The sequence below is a fragment of the Microtus pennsylvanicus genome, chromosome 8 (genome assembly GCF_037038515.1).
Source record: "Microtus pennsylvanicus isolate mMicPen1 chromosome 8, mMicPen1.hap1, whole genome shotgun sequence".
Lineage (NCBI taxonomy): Eukaryota > Metazoa > Chordata > Mammalia > Rodentia > Cricetidae > Microtus > Microtus pennsylvanicus.
Genome location: NC_134586.1, coordinates 30,893,576 through 30,905,769, shown reverse-complemented (window position 1 = coordinate 30,905,769; position 12,194 = coordinate 30,893,576). Strand labels below are relative to the sequence as shown.

Sequence of the window (12,194 nt, the reverse complement as noted above, 5' to 3'; positions counted from 1 at the left end):
GCTCTTCCAGAGGTCTTGAGTTCAATTCCCAGCAACGACATGGTGGCTCACAACCATCTATAGTGAGATCTGGTGCCCTCTTCTGTCATGCAGGCATACATGCAAGCAGAACAATGTATATACAATAAATAAATGAATAAAATAATTAAAAAAAGAAACCTTGTCTTGAAAAAGCCCCCCCACCACCAACAAAAATGTGTCCACTGACAGGGACTGAAGATGTAGCTCAGCCTGGGCTATGTAGAGAGTTTCAAGGAAACCTGAGACACAATGATTAAAAAAAAAGCTGGGCGGTGGTGGCGCACGCCTTTAATCCCAGCACTCAGGATGCAGAGGCAGGCAGATCTCTGTGAGTTTGAGGCCAGCCTGGTCTACAAGAGCTAGTCACAGGACAGGCTCCAAAGCCACAGAGAAACCCTGTCTTGAAAAACCAGATATATATATATATATATAGTAAGCCTCTTTGTCAAGTGTGCTAACCATGATGCTAATGAATGATTGAATTCAAATTCAAGGCAGAGTTGTGCAGATTTAATTTGGGTCTGTAAGTCTTAGTGGTCTTAGTGAATTGAGGATATGTTGTTATGCTGTTGCCAGAGTGATTGGGGAGAGTCTTCTGTTTTGTGTTAATTTCATTGGTTAAATAAAGAAACTGCCTTGGCCCTTTTGATAGGACAGCAGCATAGATAGGTGGAGTAGACAGACAGAATGCTGGGAGAAAGAAGCCGAGTAAGGCAGTCGCCATGATTCTCCCACTCCAGACAGACGCAGGTTAAGATCTTTCCTGGTAAGCCACCTTGTGGTGCTACACAGAATATTAGAAATGGGTTAGATCAATATGTAAGAGCTAGCCAATAAGAGGCTGGAACTAATGGGCCAGGCAGTGTTCAAAAGAATACAGTTTCCGTGTAATTATTTTGCGGCATAAGCTAGCCATGCAGGCGGGGCGGCAGGAACGTAGCCCGCAGCTCCTACAACACCAGAGTATCAAGGTCTTGTATTATACCTGTCCTCATCTTACATTTTGAGTTTAAGAATGAACTCCTAAACTAAAACTTACCACTTAAAATACTGAAAAAAATGTGTCTTTTTTGTTATTTTTGAGATGGGGTTTCTCTGTAACTTTGGAGCCTGTCCTGGAACTAGCTCTTGTAAGCTAGGTTGGCCTTGAACTCACAGAGTTCTGCCTCCCAAGTGCTGGGATTAAAGGCATGTGCCACACTGCCCGGGCCATTTTTTAAACTTTTAGCCTATCTCTTCTTGTTGTTAATAGCATTTCTTTTGTGTGATTATGTCTCATTGCAATTTCTCTGAGAAGGCCTAGACACAGCGCCCCAGTAGCAGTGAGTATGCTGCATGCGTAGATCTTGGTTTCTGGTACAGTTTCTCAATGACACAGCCTTGGAGAGGAAGCTGGTCATAATGCAGGGGCAGGAAACACATAAACAGACTGCAATCCCAGAGAGTAAGAACATGACTAAAACAAAACAAAACAAAAAAACAAAGCAAAAACCCCACCATAGCTGGGCAGTGATGGCACACAATTTTAATCCCAGCACTTGGGAGGCAGATGCCAGCATATCTCTGTAGTTGGCGGCCAGCCTGTCCACAGAGCTAGTTACAGGACAGTAAGGACTACACAGAGAAACCCTGTCTTAAAAAACTAAAAATGAATGAATGAATAAATAAATAAACAGGTTTTTAAAAAGTCATAAATGATGTGGGATTCTCCTCTGTATGCTGTGAATACCACTGGTTAATAAAGAATCTGTTTTGGGCCTATTTCAGCATAGAATAGGGCAAGGTGGGAATTCCAAGCAGGCAGAGTCAATGAGATGCCATATAGCCACTGGGAGGAGACAGATGTTGGAACCTTGCCTGTAAGCCATGACCTCTTGGTGCTGCACAGATTAACAGAGATAGGTTGATTTAAGATGTAAAGGTTAGCTAGAAATATGCACAAGCTAATAGGCCAAACAGTATTGCAAATAATATAGTTTCTGTGTGATTATTTTGGATCTGGGCAGCTGGGAACAAATGAGCAGCCCCCCGTCAACACATAAATCTACAAGAATGATGACATGCCAAAAGGACACAAGAGTAACATGAATGTGCTCTAAGTGGCCACAGGCAACTCTGCACCTTTCTCCTATGCTACAATATCAATTCCAGAGCATTGTCAAGCTACATTCAGTAAACAGCCTGAGTCTCCAAGTTACTTACTGGGCACCTGCCCTGGGAGATTGCTCAGCTCACTGGGTTTTATATGAGCAAGAAGTAAACCTGTTACATCAAACCACTGAGCTTTCCGGAATTAATCTGAAACCACAGCATAATATAGTGTCAGTTAGGGTCTGAATTCTATCTCTAAATTCATAATGTTGAAGTTCTAACCCTTAATACCTTTTAATAAGACTTTTACTCTTTAGGTTTTAACTCAACACTGTTGTTTTCTGTTGTGGAACACACTTTGTACACTGTAAATATGTATTACTCTCATTGGTTACTAAAAAAGCTGACTGGCCTATAGTTAGACAGGAAATAAAGGTGTGACAGCAAGACACAAAGGAGACTGAGAAAGGAAGAGTGGAGAGAGAAGAGTCACCAGCAAGACACGGAGAGGAAAGAGGAGGTGCAAGATGAAAGAGAGGCAATGCCACATGGCAGAATGCAGATGAATATGAATGGGTTAATTTAAGTCATAAGAGTTAGCTAGTCATAAGCCTGAGCTATAGGTTGAGGGTTTATAATTAATCATAAGTTTCTGAATGGTTATTTTGGAGCAGCTGCCAAGACACAGAAAAACTCCATCTATAGTCCTCTTGTACAGATTATTCAAGGTTTGGCCACTTAGAGCACATTCATGTGACTCCTGTGTCCTGATATGTCATCATTATTGTAGATTTATGACTTTTAAAAATCTATCTATTAACTTATTTATTCATTCATTTTTGGTTTTTCAAGACAGACTTTCTCTGTGCAATCCCAGAACTGTTATGGAACTAGCTCTGTAGGCCAGGCTGGCCTCCAACTCATAGAGATCTGCTGGTGTCTGTCTCTCAAATGCTGGGATTAAAGGCAAGGGCCACCACTGCTTCGCTATGGTAGGATTTTTGTTTTGCTTCTTAAAATCATGTCCTTACTCTCTGGGATTGTATTTTGGAATTTTTCCAATTATAGAACTGTGTAAACTCCTTATTCTAGAAGAAATAATTGAGCCTTCTGATTAGCTCAAAGTTGGCCTCATAAACACAACACAACAACAAAGGAAAACTGCCCTGTCCTCTAGGATTAAACCCCACCCCCAGACCTATGAGCCAAAGTACACCACAAGTTATCCCAGGTGTTGCACTAATGGAACGCTGTCTGGGACTGCAAATAAGGGAATGTGGGTGTTCAAGGGTGGCTCTTCCACAGCATAGTTAAGACTTAGTTATTCTTCCCTAAATTTGTTTGCTATTTTCTGTTGGTCCTTGCACTTGAGACACAGTGCTAAATGCCATTATGGTCATAGAAAATTGCAGTATATTTTGTCACACACATTTTTCAGGTCAATTATATAGCTCTAAACTTGACTTGAATTCATGATCTCTGTCTTGAAAGCCTCCCAGGGGCAGAAATTACAGGTGCACATTACCATGTCAACTGGAACAGCGTGTTTTGTTTGCAATGATCCCTTAGCTGATAAGTCAATTCCTGCTTTCTATGCTTAACCATTTGGAGAGTTGGCTGTGATTAGTTCTAGGGTAACAGTGGTCACCTGGATCACAAGTCACTTGTCATAATCTACAATCTCCAGAAGGGGGAAGGCATCTCCACAAGCACAGCACACAGGGAGGATTTAGCCAAATGCCACGAGGCTTCTTGGACTGAGCATATTGTCCAAGAATATGCTCTACTTACTAGCAGCTTTACATGCTAAGTACAGACACTTCTCCCCACGTGAGTTTTGTTTCCTCGTTGACAATCTCCTACTCAGCTGGAGATGGGGACAGGAACTTGGACTCTGGGTTTGGACAGATGCATGACATCTGTCTCCTTTTTCTCAGGACTCTGACTGATGAGGAGAGGCTTCAGACATCTTTTAGGTAGTGATACTTGAGTTAGGACTCACTCTAGCTTTGCCCACACAACAATGCTTTCCAGCTCCATAAAAACTCAGATGCCTCTAGAAGTCCGAAGGCTTCGTTCCTTCCTACAGTGGGATGGTAGCTTTCCACACTCCCAAATCAGTTAACTGGCTTTTCTGCTCACCCCCTGTAGCTCTGCGCTCAGGGAACACCTGTTGCTGGAAGAGGCAGGAAGAGTCTCTCAGGTTGTAACTGTGCTTTCCACAGCAAAATAACTGCACGGAGAAAATTCACCATCCCATTTTCTGTAGGAATGTCGCTGTCAAGGTGGTTTACAGACACGAACCTGTTTGGGCTTTGCTTTATGTATCCAGATGTTTTGTCTCTGGACAGCCAAGTAAGCAAAGTGATCAGTAGTATAGGCAGGAATGCGACAACTAGGAAAACAGACCACAGAAAATTGTGGAGTATTGCGGGGATTTGCTCACAAGTCTCTCATGAATTAAAAAAAGGAACTCTTTAATGCACCGTGTAACAAAAGTTATTGGGTAAGTAAAATTGCCAGTGGCTGAAACCTCTGCTTCTGTAAGGTGTAACTTAGGAAAATCAGAATTGTAAGAAATAGATCTGGGGGATGAAACTCGGAGATAGCTTCTCAGAGAATCCCTGGGTCCGACCAACAGTACGGGGAGGGGGAGATGTCACAAGGAATACCAATGTAGAGGTATAATCAGGAAAGAGTTAATGTGGACAAAGAAGAGTCAAATAGTCACTAATACACTTTTATTTACATGAACAGCAATACCTTCATGAAAATTATAATTTTGATAAATTCTATATTTAGATATTCATACTGTATACAATCAGTATCTCTCTAGGGTAGGGACTGAGAACAAAAACAAAACATCAACAAAAACCCGGTTCGTTCACACAAACAAACGTTTTATCGCTTAGTTCCCGCTGCTGGCCGCTTCCATTTGCTAGCTTCCCGATCCGGGGGTGGGGAGGTCCCTTCCTCTAGGCCTAGAAGAAGCTGAGTGGAGAGTCTAAGAGCAGCCTCACCTAGACCGAGTGGTCGCCCCAGGGCCTCCGCTGCCCCGCCTTCCCAGCGCCCCAGGTCGCCCCAGCAACGCTTTTGCCTGGGGCGCGACGGGCACGTGACCGGCGCGTCACGTGACCGGTCAGTCGGCGTCCTCTGGCTGGGTGGTGTAGACTGCGCCTTGACCCAGCGTCCCTGCGGCGTCCGGCCTGTGCCATGCAGGAAGCGGGCCGCGGGTGGAGCTCGGCGCCCACCTGAGCTGCTCGCGCCGAGGTGCGGCGTGGTGGGACCGCGCGCGCCCGGCCGCCAGGGGTGTGGCTGCCCGGAGGCCGCGACAGGTGGGTGCGCGGTGGTCGCCGCCCGCGAGAGGCCGCGTGCGTGCAGCGGGGCGGGGTCGGGTCACCCGATCCGCGGGCAGCCGGAAGCCTCCGGCGCTCACAGGTGAAGCCTTCCCCGGCTGGGCTGTGAGAGCATGCACCCGGCAGCCCCTCCTGCAGTTGCCTCTGCCTCAGTTTCCACACCCGTGATGGAAGTGTGGACTCCTGCTCTCTGAGTGCCTGACCTGGCGTCTGGAGAGTCCTGCTCTAGTGGAAGCGCTGGAGGGAAAGCGTAGGTAGGCTGCTTTGCATTTTAATCGCCGCCCTTTTGCTTGTCTTTAAACATCTGTTTTTCTTGGAACCGACTTGGATTCTCCTTCCTCTTAGGCAAGTTTTTAATAGAGAACTTATTAGGGAGAAGCATAATGGCTCATCTTTTTGTTCTCACGTTTCCTTAACGCGACGAAACCCGCCCCCCCCCCCTTACAAAGAAGAAACGCTTCTCTGAAAGCCCATTTGACAGGAAAGAAAGAAAAAAAAAAAAGAAAGAAAATCCTTTTCTTTTCATTGTTTTTCATTGTCTCCTCCACTTAAGGACACAGAGTGGTCACACAGTAGTCAAGATTTATTAGGAGTTGTGTTGGTTTTTGTTGTTGTAATTTGATGGTGTCTGAAGATAAATGTGATTGACCCTTTCCATTATTTCTCTCCCTTTTTTTGTTCGGTTATGCAATTAGAGAAATAATAAGTCTATAATTTATCTCTTGGAAAAAGCCTCAGTATTTCTGATCAGTCCCCGGAGAAGCAACCGTGTGTTTATATAGTAGCCCTCACACCTGGTTGCTTGACTCAGAATGGGAGTGGAGCCTTCATTTAGAATACTCTAACCACGTTCTGTGAAAAAGAATGTACGAACTACACTTGCTAGAGTTATGGAATGTTGCGAACACAATCTTTTACTAAATGTTGAAAATCTGAAGTAAGGGAGTTTTGAATTTTGAGAGATTCAGTTTGGGAGGAAAAATAACCTTGTTTGATACAGTGAATGAACGGATGCAGAGTGTGTCGTCTGGAGTACAGGCAGAGGCAGTTACCAGGAAAGTTGAAATAAAGAACAGCGAGTACTTTCCTAACTTCTTGATTGTGGAGATTTTATTGATTAAATATACACTGTAATTTGATGTTAGGAGGGGAAAACTGCTGGGCATGGTGGTCCTTGCCTCTAGTCCTGGTACTGGGAGGATGGAGGCAGAAAACACATTTTACAGTTTGTCCTTTGTGAGGGAGTGGACAATGGAGGTCTAGCATCAGTGCGACCCAGATGGGGTTTTCTTTTCCAAGGCAGTTCACTTCCTTGGCCTTCACTTTATGCTTAGGCAAACTGTTTTTTGTTTGCTTGTTTACTTTTGTTGTTGTTTGATTTAGTTTTTAGCTTTTCTCTTGAGTGTGGAGAATGTGTTTCATGTGTTGGCTAAAATTAGGATTGTCAGATAAAATTCAGAATTCACAGCTAAATATGAATTTCAGGTAAACACAAAATATGTGGGGCATACCTAAACTAAAAAAAAATTCATCAATTATTTGGAAAGGATTAACTCTTTAATTGCTTGTTGTTGCTAAATACGACTGCTTTAGCTCCAACATATTTGTATCATTTAAATTAGCACTGGGAGCAAATTAGCCCAAGGCCTAGGATGGAATTGATTCTCTTGTTAAGCTTCACTATCGGGAGCTGCAGATGTGGCTCTGTAGCAGGGAGGGCTTGGCACACAGGGGCCTTTGTCCAGTCTGCAGTGCCAAACAAATGAAATGAAGAGACAGAATAAAACAATGAAGAATCCTCTTCACTATCAGTTGAACCCTCTACTTGAAGGGCATCACTTCTTTACGTGTGTTCTGTTTCCTCTTTTTCCTCGACTAGACGTTCTGTGTCTTTGCTTTTCTTTCTAGGGATTGAACATAGGGTCTCATACATACTAGGCAACAGCTCCACCACTGGTTCACGGCCCACAGTCAGTTATGTTTTGTTTAAATTTCACATGAGTACTGTATTTACATTATCTCCCCACCTTTCAATTCCTTTCTTGTGCCCTCCAACTCCCTCTGAAATTAGTGACCTTTTTTAGTCTTACTGTTTCAAACACACACACAGACACAGACACACACACACACACACACACGAATACAACTTGTTGAGTCCCTTTCATGTTGCTTATGTGTATGTATGTTTAAACCTGACCACTTGAGGTTGGAGGGTTGGATCACCTGTCAGGGAGCATGTTCCTGGAGAAAACTGATTTGCCCTCTTAGTAGCCATTAATTTCCTGCAGCTCTTCATCCAAAGGTGGAGCCTGGTAAAATCTCCCCCATTCATGTTGGCACGTCAGAAGGTGTGGTCATTGTTCAGGTCTTGTTTAAGAAACCATACCAGGTTTTGCGGCTGCTGCTTCCCTGTCACATACAGAAGGTACCGTCTTGCAGCGGATGTCCTGACATCCTGGTCGTTCAGCTCCTCATCTTCCTACCCTCTCTGCTGATAGCTTCCCTGAGCCTTAGTTGGAGGGGGCTGGTTACACCCCAGTCAGTTGTTCTCTGCATTTTTCTCAGTCGTGGCTTTCTGTAATAGTTTCTGTTTGTCAGCCAAAGACGCTTCTTGCTCAGGGTTGAGAGTGACACTTATTTTCGGGCATGAGGATGAGTATTTACTGTGCAGTTAGAAGTCATGCTGATTTACTGAAGTAGGTTCTCCTCTAGGATCCATGAGTCAGGGGTGGTTGACTAGATTTATGATGACTAGATTTATTTAGATTTATGAGACTTTTGCCTTATATGGCGCCTTAGTCACTTTGCTATTGCCGTGAAAAGACATATCATCATGACCAAGGCAACTTGTAAGAGAAATCACTTAATTGGGACCTTCGTGGTGGGGAGCATGGCAGCAGGCAGGCATGGTGCTCACTGGAGCAGTAGCTGAGAGCTCCCATAGGCATGCAGTGGGTGTGGCTGGGAGTGGGTAGACTGGCTGACTAGGCCTGGTGTGTGCTTTTGAAACCTGACCATCCAGCCCCAGTGGCACACCTTCTCCATCAAGGCCACACCTCTTAGTCCTTCCCCAAACAATTCCACCAACTAGGGACCACCCATTCAAATGTATGAGCCTATATGGGGTCAGTTCTCACTCTGACTGCCATAGCCACTTTTGCATCTTTTGGGATATACTGCCTTTCTGGCCATTGTTGCGGTGTGTAGGTGTACAGCTGAGTAGGATTTTGGTCATTTTCTCCACTGGCAGACTGCCCAGCTCCTTCCAGGACAGTGAGAGCTTCTCTTTAAAGAAGAATTTTCTAGGCCATATCCAACTCGATTCTTCCCAGCGCTGTGTCTGAACTACATGCTGTCATCAGCAAGAAGGAGTTACCTTCAAACTCTGGGAGCAATGGCAATAGCCTGTGTTGTTTTGGGAGTCTCTCAGACTCCCCTGATTGACAGCTTTCAAGGGATTCTTGGATGACTGATCCTCTAGTTTCTGCTACGTGGTCTATAGTGCCACAGCTTCATTTAAATGAATTCACACACGTGCACATACATTTATGTATAGTCTGTGTAATTTTAAGTAGACATAAAATGTCCTGCTTCTCTGCGGCTTTTTCAAACATCCTTGATATGATTTCTCTCTCCGCCAGCCTCTCCCTGTGTCTTGTTCTAGTTTTCCTGCATGGTTTGTTGAAAACACTGCCTTTTCTCTATTATGTAGAGTGCATTGATCTGCATTTCTGTTTTGTGCCAGGACCATGGTGGGTTTTTTTTTTTTAAATGATAGCTCTATAATATATTTTGAAGTTTGGTGTGGCAATCTCTCTAGCTCTCTAGGGACTTTTTTGGTTCAGTATGAATTTTAGAACTTTTTAAATTTCTGTGAAGGATTTCATAGGGATTTTAATTGAGATTACAATGAATCTGTGAATTGCTTTTGATAGGATGGTGAATTTCACAATATGAATTCCACCAGTTTGTGAGCGTGGAAGGGCTTTCTACTTTCTAGTGTACTTCTCCTCTTTATTTCGAGATCTAAAGTTGTTGCTGCAGAGGTCTTTGCTCTTTGCTTAGGTTTATTCCTAGATATTTTACTTCCCTTGAGGATAATGGGATTGTGCCCAGGATCTCTTTTCTAAGTAATTGTTGGTATAAGAAAGGGTACTGAATTTTGTAAGTTGATTTTGTATCTAGTCATTTTGCTGAAAGTGTTGATTATTTCTAGAAGTTTACTAATGACATTTCTGGGATCTCCTATGTATAATGTATCATCTGCAAACCAGTGATATGAACTCTTTTCTTCTTAGTATCCCTTTAATATCTTTGTCTTGCTTTATTGTTTTAGCTAGTGCTTGGAGCTCTGTGTTGAAAAGAAGTGGGGATAGTCTGATTTTAATATATTGTTTCGAGTTTTTCTCCATTTAGGGTGATGTTGACTTCGTATTAGTTTTAATTTGAAGTCTATTTTGTCATATTACGATAGGGCCACTTGGCTTGCTTCCTGGTCACATACGTATAGAAAATTTGTGTGTTTACTTTGTATTGTTGTGATAACCACAAGACCAAAAACAACTTAAGAAGAAAAGGATTTATTTTGGCTTTCAGCTTAAAGTCCATTATGAAGATAAGTCAGGATAGGAAGTCAAGGCTGGAACCTGGAGTCAGGAACTGAAGCAGAGGCCTTGGAGTAGCGCTGATTACTGGCTTGCTTCTGTGGCTTGCTCAGCCAGCTCTATGATAGCAGTCTGGACCACCTGCCTAAGGGTAGCACTGCCCACAGTGGGCTGGACTCTCCCACATCAGTCATTAATCAAGAATAAGCTCCATAGACTTGCTTATAGGCCCATCTGATGGAAACATCTTCTTAATAGAGGTTCTCTTCTCAAATGGTCAAGTTGACAAAACACTAAGCTGTTCAAATATTTTTTCTATCCTTTCGTTTTAAGGTAATTCTTATCTTTGAAAGTTAGATATTTCTTGTAGACAGTAGACAGACAGATTTTTGTTTCTTAATCCATTTAACAAACCTGTGTCTTTTAGTTGGCAAATTGGGTTATTAATGCTTTAAGTTGTTGTTTTAAAGGTGTTTGTTGATGACTGTCCCCTTAGGGTAGGGTTGTTCATTGGTTTGCTGTTTATGTTCTTAGTCCTCTCTTGTGTTTCAGTAATTATAGTTTGGTTTGTTTTCTTTCTGTATTCTTGGGTATGCTTATTCATCTCTTCAGTCCTAAGTATTGCTTCTAGTATATTCTGTAGGGTTGGTTTGTTGGGAATGACTTGCTTTATTATTTTATGTGGATAAATGTTTGGCTGCATATATGTCTGTACACCATGTCTATGCCTGATGCCCGAAGAGACCGGAAGAGTGAATCATTTCCCTTACAATTAGTGTGGCAGAGATGTGAGCTGCCATGTAAGTGCTGGAAACTGAACCTCTAAGCATCCAGTGCTCTCAACTGCTGAGCCATCTCTCCCATCTTCATATTGATTTCTTTAAGTCTGCTTGTATATGGAAGGTTTTCTTTCTCCTTTAACCCTGACAGATAGTTTTACACTAGTTAGGTTTGCATCCTTGGTCTTTTAGAACTTGAAGTCCATTTCTCTAGGCTCTGGTGGCTTTTAAGTTTTTCCATTGAGAGATCAGCTCTTGCTCTGATGTGTTTTTCTTTAGGTGTGACTGTTGTTTCTCTCTCTCTCTGTCTTTTCCCAGTACACTCTTCTTGTTCTGTTCATTAAATAATTTCACTATAATCTGCTGTGGGGAGTTCCTTTTCTGTTCATGTCTTGGTTTATTTGAGTGTGTCTTTCCTTAATGGGGGGGTTGTTTGGTTGTTTTGTGAATTTGTTGAAGATCTGGTCTGTCTGTACAGTTGACCTGGGAGTTTTGTTCTTCATCTATGCCTATAATTAGAAAAATCTGGTCTTTTTGAGGTGCCTAACATTTTTCTGTGTTCTTTGTATGTTTTTTTATTTTTATTTAAACTTTTAATAATTTTTGATTGAGTAGTTTGATTCCGCCACATCTCTGAGTCCCAGTAATCTTCCTTCTCCTTGACCCCTCTCCTTCTAGAGAGTTTTCTAGTTGTGTTACTGAGTTTCATTTCAGTTCGTGTTCTCGTCAGTGTTTTTATCTCTTTACTGAATTTAGTTTTCAAATCCTGAATTGAACTTGTCACTTCATTAAGGCATATATATGTATGGTTCTTGGCCATCACTTAGGTATATATTGGAATGCTCTTTAAACTCATGGAGACCCCTTCCCCATCATCTTTAAACTCCTTTGACTTCTTTGATAAAGTTTGTGATTGTCTTTTTAAATTCTGCCCTGGACTTCATCTATGTTTGAGGGGGACATTATGTCATGGCCTTTCATATTGCTTGTGTTTTGTTGTTGTTGTTGTTATGACCTAGGCATGTAGACATTTTCTTTGGTTCTATGTCTGAAGTGGGATTGTAGCCTGATGTAGAAGCTGGTTGGCTGGAACCAGTGCATGGATCTCTTGATTGAGGACAGCCCAGGAAGAGGCGGTGCATGGTCTGTGTGTCTGTGTCTAGGCCTGCTGGGGTGGAGTAGGTCAGAGGCTGGTGAGCGGCAAAGGGACCAGCATCTTTTTTTTTTTTAAATGAAACAGGACCTTCCTGTGTAGGCCAGGCTAGCTCAGACTTAATATCCTCTGCCACTGCTTCTTGTCTTAGCTCTCCAGTGCTGAGTAACAGGTGTACACCTCCATGCCT

General features: G+C 42.8%; 1 protein-coding gene across 5 annotated transcripts in view; it reads left to right on the top strand.

The window, feature by feature from the left end:
- Window positions 1-5,253: 5,253 nt before the first annotated feature.
- Marchf8 (membrane associated ring-CH-type finger 8) overlaps window positions 5,254-12,194 on the top strand; it is a 77,542-nt gene continuing 70,601 nt past the window's right edge. For 4 of the 5 annotated variants that reach the window (XR_012911595.1, XR_012911594.1, XM_075983052.1 and 1 more), the window contains exon 1: window positions 5,254-5,722. The gene's annotated coding sequence lies outside the window, so the exon portion shown is untranslated. The remainder of the gene's footprint in view (window positions 5,723-12,194) is intronic. The other variant, XM_075983049.1, reaches the window with a different exon arrangement.